The 15,639-nt window shown below is 40.3% G+C and overlaps 1 protein-coding gene across 2 annotated transcripts in view; it reads right to left on the bottom strand.

The window, feature by feature from the left end:
* Positions 1 to 15,164, bottom strand: part of syt14a (synaptotagmin XIVa) — a 38,442-nt gene extending 23,278 nt beyond the window's left edge. For both annotated transcript variants that reach the window (XM_047610890.1, XM_047610889.1), the window contains exons 1-2: positions 15,158 to 15,164; positions 4,139 to 4,186 (exon numbers count right to left, since the gene is read on the bottom strand). The gene's annotated coding sequence lies outside the window, so the exon portion shown is untranslated. The remainder of the gene's footprint in view (positions 1 to 4,138; positions 4,187 to 15,157) is intronic.
* Between the last annotated feature and the right edge of the window lie 475 nt (positions 15,165 to 15,639).

Here is a 15,639-nt window from a genome sequence, read left to right on the forward strand (position 1 = left end):
GTGTTACTTGTTAGATTAAGGATTTGCTGGCATCGTTTCGATTATATGTTGTTACATGTTTTCTAAATGAATGATAACATGGCAAAAAAATGTTTTTCTAGTTTCATGTCATAACTGTGTAGGTTGCGGATTTTTTATGACGGTAACTGTGCTCATGATGACAAATTAGCTTTCTAACTATTCATGAATCATGAGGGCAATACAAGAGAATACACTCACTTGCTTTGGTTTTATTAGGTACACCTCTTCAATTGCTTATTAACAGCTAACAAGCTAATCAGCCAATCAAATGGCTGCAATTCAATGCATTTAGGCATGTAGAGGAGATCAAGACAACTTGCTGAAGTTCAAACCGAGCATCACAATGGGGACGAAGGTGACTTTGAACATGGTATGGTTGTTGGTGCCAGACGGGCTGGTCTAAGTATTTCAGAAACTGCTGATCTACTGGGATTTTCACACACAACCATCTGTAGGGTTTACAGAGAATGGTCCAAAAAAGAGAAAATATCCAGTGAGCTGCAGTTGTGTGGATGAAAATGCCTTGTTGATGTGAGAGGTTACAACCAAGTTACAACCAAGGAATGCAGGATACCGTCGCTGAACGCACAACATGACAATGAGTTCACTGTAATGGCCTCCACAGTCAACAGATCTCAATCTAATATTTCACCTTTGGGATGTGGTGGAACGGCAGATTTGCATCATAGACGTGCAGCCGACAAATCTGCAGCAACTGCGTGATGGTATCATGTCAATATGGACCAAAATCTCTGAGGAATGTTTCCAACGCCTCGTTGACAGTATGCCACGAATAATTAAGTGGTTCTTAGAGAAATTGTGACTGATGAAGGCCTCCCATGAAGCCCCAACATAAAACAAGTAGTTCTTCAGTGAAAATTTCCAAATGTGGATGCTGTCACTTTCTTCACTTGGAAAATGCTCTAAACTTGATTAAAATGTCCCAGATGTCTTAACTTTGTCTAGTATCTAAACCGCTTCAGATGAAAAGAAGGTTGAGATGTTGCAGCTTGTCTGAAGTTTGTCCAATAATCACTTGTGACTAATGATGACTAATCGCCGTGCTGACCAATTGGAGTTTGACATCTGTATAATAAATTACTAAATGACAAACAAATTACCCGGCAGGTTTAAGGGTTAAAGGGATTGTGGATGATATGAAGGATGCTCGTCTTTCTCTCACACTGAACGAGAAAGCATTCATCCAGCCGAAGACCCCGGGTCAAGGACAAAATGGCATTTCCTTCCTTATCAAATGAAAGGTATTCCTGTCACAGACGGATTCCTGCACCATGCATCAAACGCTGACATCTTAACCTGAGATACTGGATGGAGCAGGTGGTCTTAGCTTTTAAAATCTGTCTATCATCCGCAACATGAAATCCGGTTACAGCTGAGTAATCTAGTTACGTTTGGCTGAAATAAATGTATTGTGGCTGCAAATATTGTGCCAGGTAAAACTGACAAGAAGCCCGTTTATACATTTACCGCCGTAATCCAGTAAAGCCTTTCAGAGGTTTGATGGATGATTGGCAAAATGTTTTGGTCTGCACAATAAGAGAGAAAGCCAGCGTCCTTCTCAGCTGTCATCCTTCGACGCGATGATTTCAGAGACGCAGGATAATACACTGGAAGAAGAAAGGAACACTTATACATCCCTCAAGGAGGAACAAGACAATGCTACTGAGGAACCCAACTCTTGTATGTCAATAATGTACAACTGGAGAAAGTTAACTTCAGTTTTTATCTCTGTTGAGTTGTGTCCACGTGGGAACAGTTCAGTGTTAAAATGCACAACCCTCCCCTCAAAACCTCAAAGACACCTACACACTCCAATGCCAGCCCATGAGCACTCTCTGCGCTCCCATGCGCACTCCCACACACGCTCAGACAATGCTCTGAAGCACAATATCCACTGTGTAGCCACAAACCTGTCCACACATGCAAATCACACCACACGCACAAACCTCTGAGTTCAATCTCCAACAATCACAAAAAGCAAATCCTAACCCAAATTATGTAAAAAAAAAAAAAAAAAAAAAAAAATCGCACACACCTACGCATCTAGACCACTCAGTCAGCTCATACGCTGTGATAAGCACCCTCTGAGTCCACTTGTGCATTTTGTTTTTGGTTTAAAAGGCTTAGTTCTACGAATATGAATAAACCATAGGAAAAGGAAAGGCTTTGAGTACTGAACATGCAAAATTATAATTATTCTAACCAGTCAGGTTTGGTTAAAGAGGTTTTTACAATCTTACAAAGCTGGAGCACCATCATGACCTTTAACAGATGCAGCTGCATCAAAAGCAAATCATGTTTACCCAGTCTTCACGCACTTGAACAGAAATGTTACAAAGGATTACTTTCAAATTACACGTCACTTTGCTGCATTCTTTACTAAATCAACTGTTAACTATAAATCTATAAAATCATTAATAGAAACATTAATAAAATTGAACAGATTTTGTAGTTGTTCCTTCAAATGCTAAGAGTAAGACTTTAGAAAACAGCATTATTTTATTATTATGTACATAAAGGACGTCGATACTGTAAAGAATGAAGCACCTATTTAAGTGTTTTTGGGTGCAGTAATATTATTACTGTAACAAGGCAGGAAGAGTGTGTACAGAGCGGATATCATGTCACTGTGTTGCTTAATTTTAAATTAATTACAGTCTCTTATTAAAGATGGCGCCTTTTCTAGGGAACACACAGGAAGTGAGTAGCAGCAAAGTAATGACGAGAGAATTTTAAAGAAATTCATTAAGTTGGAGCAATGATTGGTGAAAAGTGCTGATGTGAAGGGAGGGAACCAAGTTGGACTAACGTCAAATTTGAAGTGACACATTTGAGGCAAAGAGTGGAAGGGGCTGACACAGTTGATTCATATTTCGTGTAAGGCCAGAATTCCAAGAAGATTTGCTGCGAGGAAACATTGTTGACGATACCCAGTAGCATCGTTTTACAGTATTTCCTTTTTTTTAAAAAAAAGAGCTAGCTTCATCCATACACTAGCCATATTTTTATGTCCTGCTTCTTTTATTTGGCAAAGTAGGATTGGATATGTGCCCCAGAGTGGCAAAAACACGGTGAAATGTATCAGTAAATACAGAGAGAACAGTAGAAATGTGGATTATCAGATTAAATTAATTAAATTAATTTAAATTAATTTCATCCAATTATTAAATTGGACTTGACAATGATCCATACAAACTAGTGTGGATTTGGAAAAGTGGATTAGCCTCAGTTTCAGCTAGTTAAGTTAGTTTTAGCTCATTTCATTATGATAAATGTAGCTAAATAAGAGATGCTAACGCTAAGAGTTTTACTGAGACAAAACATTAAATACATAAATTAATATCACCTGACAGTAAATGTGAACCACAGCACCAGGTTTCAGTGCCTGGATTGCGGTTGTTTCTTCATAATGCAGCGATCCATTTACTTCTCTTTTCTTTGGCAGTTGGAGATATCTGTAAAAATATATCTCCGACTGCTTTTCATATCTGTCCGTACAGTCAATGGCACAACAGCTCTTCACCTTTTTTTAAATTAATTTTTGCAATTTAGATGCTATTAAAGCCTAATCTCCATGTTCAAATGTCACTTTTTGCCACTCAGCGGCCGTAACCAGGGAGTCTTCGCTAGCTGTGACGTCACGTCCAGACCCTCTACAAAACAGAGTTACCTAGGCAACCGCAGACTGGAACCTCAACTAGAGACCAACGGACACAAAGAAATCACTTTACATGTAGACATGTCTTAACCTAGAATGGCTGTTGCCTTATAGTTATAAATAACTTATAGTATGTATATGTTCTAAATATTATTATAAAATACAATAATATCGTTTAGACAACAATACAGATAATTCCTTGATAGGTCCGATTCATTTCAACGTTAGCAAAACAATAAGACAATAAGTGAGCACGTAGAACAAAGAACTCGGCACAATCCAACAACAGTGACGACGGCACAACTCTGAACACGGATGAAAGGAGAACGTCCATGAGTCTCAACAGTGACAGTGTGACGGTGATAAATGCTGATGGGAAGGTGAAGCGGGAGGCGCCGAGGTCAACGGTCAACCTCCCAGAGCTCTGACCCGCCCTACCTTTTCTGACGCAGATCAGCTCATGCACTCCACAGTTACGCTCGCCACCTGGAAAGACAATGCAGTTACAATGAGCCACGCCGCGATGGGGGGGGGGACAAAAGACGAAACATCACAGGAACACATTTAAATATGTTCAGACGTAGTCACACAAACTCCAAGAAAAGGACACGAATAACACACACAGCAGACACTGACAGAGACTGGATGACAACAGTCTGGTGTGGGTGTGACAGTTTCAAAGCTAGCTGAGTTTAAAATAAAGTGGGTCAAGAGCACTTATTGTTCCGCAAACATCTACATTTTTTTCCCCCAGCCACAGCAAAGGTACTCATGGACAATCACTGTCTGCAGGTGTGTGTCTGGTCTAAATGGTTATATAAGATCCCCTGGGATTTGAACAGCAGCTGATGACAGTCGTGTGCAACCTACAGCTGGATTTGTTGTTTACTTCCTGTAGGCAGAGAAGTGATAATGAGATAATGACAGTACTGAAGACTGGAGAAAGAAGACAGTGTTTTTTAAATGCTGCAAGAAAAGAAAGAAATAGTAGCTTATAACTAAGAGACCTGTGATAACCTGCTATTTATTTTGAAACCCATCTTCTCCCTCCAAAACAATGAAATGGGAAGTATGCATATTCACTGTCTTCCTCAGAGTCTGATGAAAAGATTCATACCATACTCATATGTTTCCTAAATATGAAGTTATGGCTAGGAGATGGTTAGCTTAGCTTAGCTTAGCTTAGCTTAGATACTGATTTGTTTAATCCATACAAAAAGTGGAAGAATTGCTGTTTTCCTATGGTTTCAGTTTTCTGGACGCTTCAACACAACATCACAGCTTTCATTCTCTTTCATGCCTTCATCTGTCAGTGCAAAACTGTTAGACCTGAAATGATTGGTTGGTTAATTGAACAGTAAATAAAGAAAGTTTGACAATCGACTCATTCTTAATGAACGTAAAGCAGTGAGCTTAAAGGTTCATCAAACACTGTCATGTGACAGTAAACGGGATCATTTGAGGTTCTGAGGCAATTTGATGACTTGATCAATATGATTTATTGAAGGAGGAAAATGAATCAAATATTTAAGAAAATAAAGGTAAAAAAAATTGTTTTTCCATACTAGCTCAAATGGTGATAGAAAATTAGACCATTTAACACATTAGACTGCCCCCAAATACTGAACTTTTTTTTTTTTTTTTTTTTAGAAAACATTAACACAGAGAGGGTCGGCTTTGCATATTTATTTCATCACTTGCCCCCAAACCCTGAACAAGTACTGAATATAAAACACTCTGAAGCATCTGTGACATTTAGAAAACCAAAATGCAACACGATAACATCTTGTGTTGTGGATTATGTATTATTGTGCTTCTGCTCATTGATTTTAAGGCAGAGACAAAGGCCCAAAATTTTTTGCCACATATTCAGATTCTATCTGAATGGCTCTCACAGGCTAGATATATGTATGTGAGTGATCTGATTACACAAACAGCTGTGATGAAGGAAACATTTTAGATGTGGGCATCAAGGGTGTTCTCCTCTAATCTCACAACAACCACGTATCACAGTTGATGATTACATCCATCTACATAATACCACCGTCTTTATGCCATGAAGTCATTAAGACGTTATTATTAGCTTGTTAATATTTACTAATTTGATTGAAGAGCAAAGCGGCGCTGAGGCTGATGGGAAAGGCGTTGTCTTTGGTTACAGATGACATAAAAGACATTGTGACCTTCTGGAGTTGCTAGATGAAAGGTTGAGGGATCACCTACTTATTATAGTCCAGAGGGGAAACAACACGTTAATCCAAGACAATTCATTCAACAGCCACTGTAAACCCAACAGGATGGTGCTGGAGGAAATGTCAGAGCATCATTAAAGTGAGTGTGATTGATCCTCTGAGAACAACGCGTGTCTTAACACATTTCTGGTACATTGACAGACCACCACGTCAATGGCACTGTTATAATACGAAAAACCTTTTACAGTGTGCAAACTGACAAACCTACACCCACAAGGTCAGATTTTTATAGTGCATTACTCATTAATAAATGAGTCCAGCATCAAGAACAACGTCTGGAGGTGAAACCAAATTTCAGCCGGTGTCACTGACGCTGAGGGTCTTTACAAAGCAGCAGATGGACTTCCAGACAGTGCCTGTAATTCAGAGCTGTTACTCACACTTGAAGACCTCCCAGTCTCTGAGCTCTGCAGCTGCCTCTGGGATCTGCCTACAGGTTGAGCTTTCAAATAGCTCGGGCTGCCTTCAACTCAGACACTTGTAAGATTAGTACAGTTCTGAACTAAGGCAACAAAAGGCTTAAAGCTGCAAATGCTGCCGAGCTTAACTTGATGTCATTTTTCATACAATTCTCACATTTGAAATTCAGGTCTCAGTACAAAGTTCTGAAAAAAACATTTGTACTACCACCCACACTAAGACAAAAAAGTCAAAATCATCAGATGTTAAATGATGAAACAGAAGTTAATGATAAAATCAATACATCACAATTATGAGGTAGAATGTCAAAATTAGTCAAAACTAAGAGATCAAAAAGTCAAATTATAAATTATGGGATTGGGTCAAAATGTAATAGAAATAAAAAAAACATAGATTACTGTTTTATTAGATAAAAAGACTAAATTTGGACACATCAAAATGAGTCTCAATTAAATTGAATAAAAATGATGTGCCAAAATATAAAGTTTCTAAAAAAAATATTAAACATTTGATTAATATTCTGAAGCAAAAAATCTAAATGATGTTTTAGACGTATGTTATCACAGGATCAGGCTGTTACACTGTGCACAACATAAAGTAAACCCATATCTAGAAAGAAATCAGTCATTACGACCTTTAAAGTACTCACATTTGTTTGCAGGGGACTACAAACACATGACACAACATCCAAATAAAAAAAAAAATGACTTGTATACACCTCTATCTGTAAACATATGCAATCAAAATGAAATGTAAATACTGAATGAAGTACACTAAAGTAAACTTTATGGATATTTCACGTAATCCAGACTAAAGGGAATGAACACACTGCATTCGGTTGATGAGCTTTCCATCCTGAACAGATTTGGTCATCCATCTTGAAAAGGTCTAACTTCCAAAAACGGCTCGGGTTTGACTGTCTAAAAAGAGCAGGCTGACCTTTTCCCGCTGGTTTAGCTCCATTTAATTGTCTCCGAAAAGGCAGATGCAAGAGAGCAGCCCCTGCATAGAGGAACAGGTTTGAATGTGTCCTTTATGAACAATGTCCACCACCTTCTACACGACACCACGGTCAGACAGAGAAGCTTGTTCAGTGACTGTCTCTGTCCTGCTCCGTGGACAGTTTGAGGAGGACATACAACTCTACAACGCCTCCCTATGAGGAAACAACTGGACTCTGCTACTACTGCTAGTACATATTTTTTATACAGAACTATACATTTTATATCTTGTTACTAATAGCTTTTATATCTCACCATATACTGTACACAATATCTATAAAGACAAGTTAGGCCAATGATACAAATAATACAGTAAAATATAAGCAGTTCTCCTGCTGGTCAGTATTTTAGTGGCTTGGTTTTGTCTTTATGAGACTGAAGCCTTGAAACTGAAGTGAATATAAAACTGAGAAGTGAGCAGTACAGTATTAGAAATTATTCATTACCATCCATCCATTATCTCTAACCTCTCATCCTAAGAGGGTTGCGGGAGCTTTATTCTACCTCAGTTGGTACTGAGCAAGAGGAATGTTACACTCTAGAGAAGTGAGGACCAATTATCAGTTGATTAAACGTTTTCATCTAGTCCATATAAAACACTGAGTATTTTTATATGACATCACAGCACCATCATCACTTTTCACCTGAGTGAGGAAGGGGACTTATAAACTTTAATTTACAGGGAATCTCCAAAAACCCGCCCGAACAATTTCACTGGCCCAACATATATATATTCACCAAGGCGTGATCAATTTTCCGGCAGAGCAACGCCAGGCCAACTTTACACAGTAAAAAAAAAAAATTATAAAAAACTTCATGTGGCCTTCGAGGCTTGAAATAAACACAGGAAAACAGCTGAAACCAGAGTAAGACCTGAACCAGAGCAAGACAGATAGGAAGTGCACGGAAACATGGCCGCTTAAGGAAGTTGTGTCTCCACATGACAAGGCTGAAAATCCTTCCTAGCAAACACGGAGCTGAGAGCAGTTCTCCAGCAGATCGATGCAGCAGCTGTGTGTGGGAGGAAGCTCCCGGTGCCGTTTCACTCCTCCTTCACTCACCACACACACAGTGCTCGTCAAAAATAACATTTTCTTGCATGTGCTCCTGAATAAGGTGCACATATAGCACTTTTGGCAGTTTGTAAGCATTTTGAAACTCCTTAAAGCACAGCCCACATTTTCATTTTGTGCCAGTCTCTTCTACTACTCATGTCTCAAGACAAGGTAAGAAACATTTGCACAACCTAATATAACACATAAGGTTTTATTTGGGCCATTAAAAGAGCAACTCAGTGTATTCAAAGGAACATTTTTAGTGAACTGTTAAAAGGTGATGTAGATGGAAACCTGTTAGCATAGTTATTCTGAGATAGTTACTGATGTACAGTTGAGACTGTGCTGAGTAAATGGTCTCAGTGAAACCAGACCACAGGCTCTTCAAACCTTGTAATCACACAGAGAGGCCCGACCGATCTCCTCGTTAGCCCGACAGAAATCAATCTGAAGCACCCGCTGTGATCAATGTAACACGTGCAGTTTCTGAGACCTGGTTTCTCACCCCTGGTTTCACCGGAGAGCGAGTCTCACTCCTCCAAACTAAATCAAGGTGACGTCCGTGGCAGCGTTTTCAAGGTGTGTCCCAGTTTCCTCAAGGAATCTCCTCAGCGCTGCCTTCTCTAATCAGGCTGCCGAGACCAACGCGTCTGGTTTCGGGAGAGATGGATGGACTGAGGCCGTGACACAGAAAGTTGGGCCGCAGACGCTGACCTGGTTGAGGTCAGTGAAAAGAACACGCTGTAACTAAAGAGAACTCAGAGAAACAAACTTGTGGTGTTGCCCTCGTTAGGTGTAAACTACACGCGGCCGGGGGTTTAAAATTAAAGTAAATAGTTTGACATTTTGGGAAATACGTTCACTTGTTCTCTTGTCATTGATGAGATTAGAGGACTAAGTACCGTTGTATTTGTTTAATCGGGAGGATAAACAGTAAAAAGTAAAGTGAATATCTGTGGACTTGATTTATTGATAGCAAAAAAAAAACATTAGTGCTGTTTTAATATTAATCACACAAAGTGAACATGCAGTTATTACACAGTTATGTGTAATAACTGCAGTAAACTAGCTAAACATGCAGCAGTCTTCATCTACAGTAACAAAACGATGTCAGAGGATCAATTTGTGGCTTGTTTCCTCGGGGTGCATTATATCCTCTGTAGCAATAATTGATTTAGGAGATACATTTCTCGTCTGCAGCCATTTACATGAAAACCACTTAGTCTCCGTGCTGAACCGGGCAGAGGGAAGGTTTGTGAAACATGCTCGCGCTGTCATAATGAAAGGCTCGAGGATGCGACGTCAGAATAAGCTCCGGCTAAGCCAATTAGCTCGTGGAGGATACAGTGCATCAAAGATTAGCCAGCTTAGAGTTCAGACGTAACCTCGCGGAGCAACAACAGTCTCCTGCAGTCGATACATCTTTATAACATAATCTGTTGCGCTGGGATTCTGTTCCTGTGTGAAGTCACCCCTCACCATCGCTCTACATTACCAGTGCTATCCACAGCTCCGGGCAATGGAAACACTTTCAAAACTGGTGCAGCTGATAATTTATTTTTAGAACCGACAAAGCTAGAAATACCAAATTTAGAGTCAGTATGTATATTTAAGAAATGTTCCCAAGATCAGTTTTAGTTTGCAAACTAGCAAACAAGGGAAACAAATACAAGACAAATAGGAATTAAAATGGTTTTCTTATTATTGTTATTATTTAAAGTCAAACTGAAACATTCCAGATTTCAGTATTTCTACTGGGACGGATCCGTCAACATCACAATAAGCATTGGATTAACATTCAGTCCAGCTCTCAGAAGGATGAAACCGTCTAACATAAGACTCCATCTGTTTTTTTTTGCGATTCAACTCGCAACCTCCCCGGTTGGCCGCACGTCAACTGGCGAGCAGATCAATAACTAGACTGCATCCAAATCCTTTGAGTAACAAATCCTCGTCTCAAACAGACGACAAGCCCTGAAATTACAAAGAAATTCTAATGTGCCACAAAAAGCATAGCCGATGGTGAGTCAGTTCAGAGGATGAACAATCCAGCTCTGTGTGTTTGCTGAGCCCACTGCTTAATAGCAGAGAGAGAGTGTGTGTGTGTGTGTATGTGTGTCCACAATCAAAATTAAAAGCACCACAGATCAATCTTAGGCCCTGAACCAAAACCTCCGGGAGTATTCTTAAAGCGAGCACACAGTTACAGACAAGGGTCTAAATTACATTATAGAAGCATTTAAGTTCAGCAATTATACAGATTCCACAGGCTGTCCTCGTCCATTTTTAAAATGAAATCGGCTTTAATTTGTCAACTGAGTCCGTGAATGAAATATTCTTTACATGTTGACATATCTAACAATCTGTAATATTATCTACAAATATTGATTATTATTATGAATTCACCTGTCTGCTGTCGACCAACCTCTGTCGAGTCCCAACACCCTATGTTAGTGTTACTGTTTTAGACAACGATAGCCATGTGGGGGTCACTGTTGGAAAGGTGTAATAATAGTCTGATGAAGTCTGGCGTGAAGTGGAGGTGAGACAGTTAAAGTTAGCTACTTAGTTAACCATGCTCAGCTCTCAGCTTTTATTTTTATGTCCTCTAACGTAACAACTCGTGTCAACAGTACATTGCATTTAAATGTTTTTTGAAGAAATACAGTTGCAAGCACTAATGCAAACTGAGTATACACAATTTCATGTGTTTCTATGGGAACGGAGCCCTGCATTGCTCTCGTTTCTCTAACAAAGCGCAGTAAGATAGGATGCTGGGCAGCAGCCCTCAGGTTGGTGGTCAGCAGATCGATCAAAGGGCCAAACAAGGGTCAGTCAACTAAATGCATGTGGAAATTACTTTTACTTAACATGATTGTCATTCTTCCTGGAACAGAGAATCAATTTGTGTTATTATGTTTATTAGGTTACTTCGTATGATCTCAATCATTCGAATGATGGATTTATGAGACGACTGCCAATGAGACTGTCATGAAAATCAAACCAGTGAGCTAAACAAAAGCTAAAGCACACAAAATAGCAAAGAGGCAGCGTCACAACAGAATTCTCTGAGCGTCTCCAGGTAACACCGTTCACGTCAAATATGCTCCTTTCATTCATTGGTAATGTAAAATTATTGATTGGAGCAGATTTAATTATAACCGCCATAAATACTCAAGACTTTCACTGAAAGCAGTGGCACTGTCTTTGGCTCGGAGACTGAAATCTCTCTTGCACTGAATGTAATGTATTGCTCCATTCCAGCTACGCCGTCTCACAGCTCGCATTAGCTCAGATAAACATATTGGCTATTATCACCTCATATCCTGTTTCTCGCTCTCCAAAACAAACAGAGCCATGGGGAAGTGGTGATGAAAAATCTCCTGACAGGAATCGACAGCTACATCGTTCACTCGAAGCGAGGTCTCAATGTTTCGACACACGCACTGTTTGTATCTCGATCAGATCCAGCAACATACGTGTGTTCTAAATAAGACTTAGCAAAATTTGCTGAGCAGCCTGCCAGGTGTTTTTTTAGTAGGATCTGGTAGATATTGTCAAAATGTCAGCATGAGGAGCTCTGCTGTGGTTGTAATTTGAACACACAATATTTCCCCAGCTCAACACATCCTGGCCTGCACACTGTGCACTTGGCTCTGGCTCAGTATTCGACAAGGCTTCAATACACACCACACATACTGGGAATACAGAGCGAGCGAGCGAGCCGGGCTGCCTTCGATCTGCCGGCCAGAAAACCAGAGAGCTTAACCAGGATGTTTGAAATCCATTCGGGGAGCAGTCGATCTGTCTACAGCTTGTCACAGGAGCTGATGGCGTTTGGGGCTCGCTCACTGGGTGGAGATGAGTTGTTGACATTTTTTTTTTTTTTGGGGGGGATTTTTTCTGAAAAACTGATTTTGATTAGCTTAATTCCTTATTCTGATTTCTATTAGCAAATGCAAGTTCACGACTGAAGTTGCTCAGTGACCTTTACGCAGAGAGCCAGTTGGGCATATCCCATTAAGAAGCTTAGCAAGACTGATGTATTTGGTGTTGAAAGCAGCACTCTTTGATAATGGTGCTTTAAAATGATGATTCAGAGAAGAATTAGCAACATAAACAGACTTGATCACACAAGTGAATGTCAGTGAATACATTATTCAAGTCCCTCTCAACACTCTCTGAAACAGGGAGGCATTAAGAAAGATGAACTTTGCGTGCCACACTTCACTTGAGGCTGTTGCTTAACTATATTTCACTTATAATGAAAGATATCATTCAAAAATTACTTCTATCCAACGCTAAACGCTATTACCAACTTCTCTTTGGAATATTTTAGTTTTATCTAATCTTTTTATCTCAGTCACTGAGAATCTTTTTTGCCATGTTTGATTATTTATTTATTTATTTTTAAATATTCTGTTCAATAATGAACTAATTCTGATGCGAATAACACAGTGACTTGCTGTTAAGGTGTCATTTAGCAGTTTAGCCGTTACAGAGAACTTGCAAATGCAGCTGTTGCGTGCGAGTGATCGCTAAGGGGACGTGACAAGCTGCAATCTAAACAGCAAGGCCTCGCCAAATGAAGTCTTTGCTCCGAAATGTCGGCCAGAAACTACTTGTCCCCGTGTTTTTTTTGTGACACCTCGTGATAGTCGCTCAACCTGACATCACAAGTACAGGCAGAAACACAGCCTCCCACCGGTGATGACGGCCCGGCCTCCGGATGCTGCAGGTGTCAAGACGCGGTCCCGCAGCTGCAGCATAAATCTCAGCGGAGCCAAACTAGCTCTGGTGAAATATGGCTGCCGGGAGACGCTGTAATTACGGCCTTTCGGGAGACAGCACCTTTGCTGACTAATGTAGTAGGAAAGCTGGTTAGGTGAGAGGTATTGTGGTGGCAAGATGACTAAAGGAGGGGCAAACACTGCCTATTATAGGTTGTCTTCTTATATTTTTTCAATTAAATAGTAATGCATTTTATTCATCTATCACACAAAATATCTACACATGGAATTGCTCTTCCATTTGGGCACCCAGAGAGTACGGAGAACAACTGGAGCAGTGGGAAAAATCTATGCTAAAGCGTATTTCCAAATTTAGTTTTTGTGTATTTTGAGTTAAATCCTGAACCAATGTATTGTACCTGAATGTGTGGTCCTAAGATAAGATACTTTTGTAAAAGAAAAGGTATTAAAGCAATCCAAAATGGAATCAGCTCACACTTCCCCCGCCTGCAAAAGTGGAGTTTGAAGCGGAAAGTTTGTCCTGGAGTTGCATCGTTAGGAACTAATTGTGCCCTGGAAAAGATGTGCCGAGCCAATCAAATCGTTTGAGTGAGATTTATGTGGTGATGGACAGAAAAAGGAACAGCGACATAGCAGCTTGTGCGGGTCATCCAATTGCAGATAGAGCTACTTCCTTCTTTTCGTTGAAACATGATAATGACATCTAAATGCAGTGTTACGCCAGGTTACAAAAACGTAACGTACGTGTCTCAACACTAAACAACGCGTTTCTGTATTTTACCACATTATAAGAATTATGAGCGAAGCCCAGAGTCCCCGAGGTGAGTGGATGGTCTATTTGCCTAGTTTACAGCCAGATCTGGTGAGTTGGCGTCACTGTGCCGCTTTATAGAGGTGAACTCTGGTGTCCTGCATTCGCTTATGTCCCATTACTTTTTTTTTCTTCCTCCCAAGACTGGTGAGAACTTTGTACACGTGTAGTGTCCAAGACATCTTAATAAATACACGGAAACCAGGATCACCTTTGTTGTCATGACAAAAAAATTATTCTACGTAAGTTGTTAATATAGAAGAGAAGACATTTAATTTAGATTAAGCATAAAAGCATGATGTGTTGCAGAGCACAGCTTTGGTTTGATTGAAATGGAAAAAGGTCACCACTCTATATTATTACGAAAAACAGGCCATCTAGCATCAAGCTATGTCACACCCTCCTTCCACCGACATCATTATTGATCTCATTTTATTTATCTTGTTTAGTCACTGTTTACTAGTGTCTATATTAGAGTTACTATGGGTAACAACCTGTATGGTTGCGAATGACAAATAAAAATCCTTGAATCCTTGACAATACACTGAGTCTGAGCTCAAACTAACACAGCGCCAACAAAGCTGCTTATAGCCTGCAAACTCACACAAGCTGAGAGGAGTCAACTATCACACGTTAACAACAGATAACCGACATGGCACAAAGCAAAACAATCAGAGACGCGCATTAAAAGTGAGCTAAGCCCGTGCACCGGTCAGCTCGGCTCCCTTTAATCCAAGTTGTGAAGCGGCGACGCTACGAAACGACCGACAAACTAAAGTGACAGCCGTGGTTTAGTTACACTAACAGCAGAGGCAGGAACCAGCTACACACACAGCAGCAGCCTCCCTCGGTTCAAGTGAACACTTTGTCCAGGGGGAGCTCTCCTTTCAGCACCGCCGTAACAAACACAGCAAAACGCCGCTTCAAGATTCCTCCTCCTCTCTCTTCTACTCTCTGTCACACACCGCCAAGGAAAACGGCCGCTTTTAAAGAGCAATAACAACAATAGTAATTTTCCTAAACTACTTTCGGCGATGCCAGCCAAACCGAGCACCGGTCTCCCGAGAGCACGGCCACTTTTCGGGGCGAAACGCTTCACCTGTGACATGTATCATTTCCAGCCGAAGTTAATTACGAGGAGAGGAGAGACGTTATTGGCCTACTTACCATCAATCGCCATGATGTTCTGTTTTGGCTTCAACCAAAGTGGGCGGTAAAGAAGGGGGAGCGGCCCACTGCGAAGGTGAGGAGAGGGGGGGGTTCATGGTGTGGTACGGTCCACGAGACTCCGGGAGGATACGTTGAGTGTCTGGAAGAAGTGATGCTGCTACTGTACAAATAAAACACTTTACACGAGGGACGCAGTAGGATTGGTTTGAGTTGTGTATGAATACAATAACAAGATAAAATAATGCAGATAAGTAGTGACTGTATATCAAACCATAGCTCTTTAATCCACATTATTAAGATGTAATTTAGGCTAAATAGATGACGCAATACAGTTCAATAAAGTAGTTTAAACGACTAAACGAAGGTCAAAATAGGCAAAGATACACGACTACATTGTCAGATACTATCAAAGTAAACTTAAGCAATAAGTTATAGTTTAACCAATTTAAGAGTTAACTAAGTCCACCTAGGAAACGTTA

The sequence above is a fragment of the Mugil cephalus genome, chromosome 17 (genome assembly GCF_022458985.1).
Source record: "Mugil cephalus isolate CIBA_MC_2020 chromosome 17, CIBA_Mcephalus_1.1, whole genome shotgun sequence".
NCBI classification, from domain to species: Eukaryota; Metazoa; Chordata; class Actinopteri; order Mugiliformes; family Mugilidae; genus Mugil; species Mugil cephalus.